This window comes from Musa acuminata, chromosome BXJ2-8 (assembly GCF_036884655.1).
Source record: "Musa acuminata AAA Group cultivar baxijiao chromosome BXJ2-8, Cavendish_Baxijiao_AAA, whole genome shotgun sequence".
Lineage (NCBI taxonomy): Eukaryota > Viridiplantae > Streptophyta > Magnoliopsida > Zingiberales > Musaceae > Musa > Musa acuminata.
In genome coordinates, this window is record NC_088345.1 from 35320475 (window position 1) to 35326400 (window position 5926).

A 5926-nucleotide genomic window follows, 5' to 3' on the forward strand; every position below is an offset into this window, starting at 1 on the left:
ATTCTTTTCTACCATGACTCTTATTGACAAAAATCATGTTTAAAGATTTGCTACCAATTTCAAATTTTTATAACGTTTGTTGTAATACTACATTTTCTTTTTTAAGTGAATCTAATTATTCACACTTAATGCAAGGGGTTAACAAGCATTTATCATACTTATTTTTTAAAATTTTAAATTCATTAGAAAGAGAAGTATGGACTTTTTTTAATAATTTATATTTTTTGCCAACTAAATTATATTCATAAAAAAAATCATGAAAGGGATAGAGTAATTTATTGTAAGGTAAATAAGATTTATTTGAGTCACTTATCTCGTCGTTGAGAGCCATTAAGGCATCGTTCGCCATCTTGCCTTTGTTGGTTTACTCCTTATATTTGAATGTACTCGATTCATTTCATACCACCTTGAATACTTTCTTCTTCTTTGATTGCTTCTTCAATTTATAGTAAGTTATTATGTTTTTAAGTTTATTTTTAGAATTAATCTTTTTTATGAGCTTTTTAAACATTTTTGTCAAAAGTTTTATGTCATAATCACTTGAGCTTTCGCTCGAGTAGTCTTCTATTGTTCAAAGTGCTAAATTCATTCTGTTCTTTGGAATGTAGTTCTCATGTTCATTATATTCAATATAAGTCATTTTATAGGTCATTAAAGACTCGATAAGTTCTTCAAGTGAAAAATTATTTAGGTCATTTGCTTCTTGTATTCCCATTACTTTTGGATCCCAACTTAGAATCTTATTTACAAGTTTAAGATTTAAAAAATATTTACTAAGAGCTTTCAAACTATTGATGACATCTGTAAAATGAGTGTACATGTTAATAATAGTTTCACTTGACTTCATTCAAAATAATTCAAAATTATGCACCAAAAGATTTACTTTAGACTCTTTAACTCTATTTGTGCCTTCATATGTGATTTCGAGTGTACATCAAATATCATGTGCAATTTCGCATATAGAAACTCGATTAAATTTTTTTTTATCTAGAGCTCAAAACAAAGCATTCATCGCTTTAGTATTCAAAGAAAAAGTTTTTTTCTCCAAATCATTCCATTCATTCATTAGATTAGAAGACTTTTGAAAACCACTTTCGATAATATTCCATAAATTCAAATCCATAGAAAGCAATAAAACTCTTATTCGAGTTTTTCAATAAGTGTAGTCCGTCCCATTGAATATAGGAGAATGAATGATCGAGTGACCCTTTAGATTATCGGAAAAAGTCATCTCTCTTATGTGTTAAATTAAAAGAGAGAAATGTGGCTCTAATACCAATTGTTAGGATTAAAATCGGCACTTGGGCGGGGGGGGGGGGATTGAATTAGTACTTACATAAAAATTACGTCGATTTGAAAACTCATTCAAAGTAGAAACACTGTTTCGATAAAGCCCGTATTAAAAAGTATTTAAGATTGACTTAGAGTAAATATAAAGTGAAGTGAGTAGGTAAGTAAGTAATAAAAGTAAACAACAAAGAAAAAGAGCACACCAGATTTATAATGGTTCGGTCGTCATAACTTACATTCACTCTTGATCCTCTTCACTCGAGACCACCATCTTACACTATCGATCTTCTTTCCAATGGGCAAAGATCAACTACCCTTACAACTCTTTCTCATTTTTACAAGCTCAGGAGAGAACCTTTACACCCCTCTTTTACAAGTGTTCCCTCATACACCTCCTTTAGGACTATCACTAAGCTCTAAGAGGAGGGATTCTACACTTTAAGAGATTATAACATTGGAATCATAGAGTTTTTATTCTACTTTCGTATGTTTTTCAAGCAGAAATTTGTGGGATGTTTATAGACCAAAAATGGCTTCAAAAATTGAAATCAAAATTCAAATCCCTAAGTTTTTGGAGTACTGGCGGTACCATCGCTAGTATTGGGCGGTACCACCGCTAGTACTGGGCGGTACTATTGCCTGTCAGTCTAACATTGGGCAGTACCATCGCTTTACATAGTTTGGAAGATCATATTTGGGTGGTACCACCGCCCAGTCTTGCGGTACCACTACCTGACATAGTCTAGTAGATTATGTTTGGGTGGTACCATCGCTAGACCCTACTATAGGTCACTAAATGGGCCAAACAACAAACCCAATTTAGCCCTGATTTCGGCCTAATTGGCCCCTAATTGAGTTGATATTGGTTCATCCTAAAATTAACTCAATTAGTCCTAAACTAACTCAATTTAGACAAATAATTATAAGAATAAATCCTATGTTGTCCGGCATATCATTGGTTCATCAAACGCTCCGTTCGATCCTTTCGTGCATCATCTTTTCTTTCAGTATATTGCCCAATCAGTATATTGACTCCCGCAACTTTTGGTCTCCTTGGCACAATATTCGATCCTTCAGCCCGATGCCCAAACTCATGGCACGAAGTCCTTCTGCTTGTGTGTTGATCGACCCTCTCGCTTGATGTCTATTCTCCTGGTATATTTCACTCCGACCCAACGTCTGATTCCTCTTGCTTTAATCGATTTTTCTTTTCTGATCGAAGTTAGTCTTATAGTTTCAAATTAAAACATGCACAATTTCAAAACCTTACATATCATCCATACTTCATGCTTGATACCAAAAATAAATCAATCATCACTATGGGCATAACATTCATGATGCTAAGACATTAAAATTTTTAAGCATTTATCTCTTCGTGCATTAAATCAATATTTTGCCATTAAAATTTTAAGTATTTTTTATACATGATACCAAACATTTATCATTTATTTTCTCCCCTTTTGTCATAGGCAAAAATCATTCAACAATGCAAGTGTTTGAAAGTATGTCAAGTAAGTTTTACACCAATTTATCCAAGCTAGCAAAACTATCTCCCTTAATGTGCACAACTTTTCCCATTATATCATTTTTCAAATCATCACATGAAATATATCAAGAAAAATTAACTGGGTGATGAGATATACACATCATAAATACAAGAAAATTATATAAAATACACTTCAAATTATAAACATCAAGAAGTCTAGTGATATATCATGTAATTTGAATACATCCCCTCTTTTTAGTGAATACCAAGAAGAATTGTAGGAGGACAATTTATGAAAAATCTTGGTTCATAATAAAACTTTCAATTTCTAATCAATTCATGAATACCAAAAGACATGATTTACTTTGACAAATCTTCTTTTTAGTAAATAACGAAAATAATTCTTAGGAGATCAAAGATCTTGATTTTTAAAAAAATTCAAGTAACAAAGAATTCAAGATTGATGATATAGATAAAGATTTTTCTATAGCAAATAGAGTCATAGGAGAACACATAAAGGATCTTGATTTATGTATAATAATTCTCATGATTCATATAGTAAATATCCTTTTTAAATAAAATACTAAGAAAAATCATAGGAGTACAAAGAAGGGATCTTGATTCAAAAAAAATCTCAAGTAATTCCAAGAAATCATGTTCATGATTTGGATAAAACTCATTCAAATTCAAATTATCAATAATACTTTCAAGAGATTCAAAATAGCATAAATAATTTTATTAATCTCTTAGTGAAAAATCGATAAGATAGAGAAAAAAAAATTTCAAGAAACATGCTTATCTCTTTTTAGTTGTTTCAATTTAAGTGATTTGATTTCTTACCAGCATGCCTTTGCTAAATAAAAACATGCATTACCGTTTAAAACCAAAAAGGTAAATTTCATCATAACAAGGATCAATAAGCCATAAATCGCAAAAGAAAATCATCATTACTTTGTGATAGCAAACCAATAAAATTTTTAAAATATCATTACTTGAGTATGCATGATACCAAAATATGGTTTTAAGTTTTCAAGGTATAACGTACACAATTTCAAACTATAAACTCATTAAGTATGATTTCAAATCATTAAGCATGGTTTTGTTGAACAAAAAACATTTTCAATCAAAATCAAAAAGAAATATGGAAATCATCAATATACATATAATTATTTCTTATAATATATAAGAAATTAATTTTATTTGATGTACAATCATTATTACAAAACATGCAATTGTCATTATATTATATTATATTATATATATATATATATATATATATAACTAATCATGAAAAGTACTAAGTAATTTCATGGTAAGGAACAAGAGATTTGATTGAGTCACTTACCTTGTTGACAAAAGCCATCAAAGTGCAGTTCACCACATTGCCCTTGTTGGTTTGCTCCTCATCTTCGGATGAGCTCTATTCGTCCCAAGCTGCCTTGAATACTTTCTTCTTCTTTAGCAACTTCTTTTTAAGTTCACTTTTATTCTTTAATTTTTATTTTATAAACTTTTTAAATTTTATAGTAAGAAGTTCAAAGTCATCATCATCATCACTTGAGTTATCGCTCAAGTGGTATTTTATTGTTCGAAGTGTCAAATCATTCTTGTTCTTTGGAAGGTTGTTCTCAAGCTCTTCATGATAATTATAAGTTATCTCATAGGTCATTAATGACTTGATAAGTTCTTCGAGAGGGAAATTATTCAAGTCATTGGCCTCTTGAATGGCTGTTACTTTAGGGTCCTAACTCTTCGGAAGAGATCTCAATATTTTATTAACAAGTTTGAAATTAGAAAAAATTTTACCAAATCCTTTTAGACTGTTGACGACATCCGTAAACCAGGTGTACATGTCTCCAATGGTCTCTCTTGGTTCCATTCGAAACAATTTAAAATCATGTATCAAAAAATTGATTTTCGAATCTTTAACTTTACTAGTGCCTTCGTGTGTGATTTCAAGTGTATGTCAAATGTCAAAAGCTACTTCATAAATAAAAACTCGATTGAATTCAATTTTATCCAAAGCGCAAAATAGAACATTCATAGCTCTAGCATTTAAAGAAAAAATTTTCTTCTCCAAATTATTTCATTCGTTCATTGGAGTAAAAGACTTTTGAAAACCGCTTTTGATAATATTTCATAAATCCAAATCAATAGAAAGCAAGAAAACTCTCATTCAAGTTTTCCTATATATGTAGTCCATCCCATTGAACATAGGAGGACGAACGATAGAAAAGCCCTCTTAGAAGCCGAAAAGAGTCATTTCTCTTAGGTGTTAAACCAAATGAGAAAGAATGTGGCTCTAATACTGACTGTTAGGAACGAGTTGGAACTAAGAGGGGGGGTGAATTAGTGCAGCGGATAAAATTACGTTAGTTCAAAAATCTTTCATACAATAAAAACTAATCTCAAACAAAGCTCGTATAAGAAATACTTAACTTTAAAAGTGTATTCTTAAGCATAGTGGAAGTAAAGTAAGTAAGCAGTTTATAGTGAAGGTAAATAGCAAAACAGAAATGTAAATCATTTTATAGCGGTTCGGCCATCATGACCTATATCCACTCCACTGATTCCTCTTCCATCGAGGCCACCGACATCCACTAATGATCTTTCTTCAATGGACGAAGATCAATTACCCTTATAACTTGATTCTCCTTTTGACAGATTCAAGAGAGAACCTTTATACCCCTACATACTCCTCTCTTAAACTACACTAACACTTAGAGCTTTGAGAGGAGTTCTCATAAGATTATAATAGCGTTTTTCTTCTTTTTGCTCTCAATTCTTATGTGTTAACCAGGGATGAGAGGGGTATTTATAGGCCTCAAGTAGATTCAAACTTGGAGCCTAAAAAGGTCTCATCCCGGGTTTCCCAAGTCCTGGTAGTACCACCGCTTGCAACACTGACACTAGGCGGTACCACTACCCAATCTAATAGTACCACTACATAGAAGACTATGTCTAGGCAGTACCATCACCCAGACTGGTAGTACCACCACCTGACAGTCTCATGGAGACTATGTCTGCGTAGTACTAGCGCTTGACATAGTCTCGGAGACTGTGCCACGATAGTTCCACTTGTTGGGTCATTGTTTGGGCTTTTTCACTTGGCCAAACACAACTCAAACTTGGGCCCAATTGGCCCCTGAT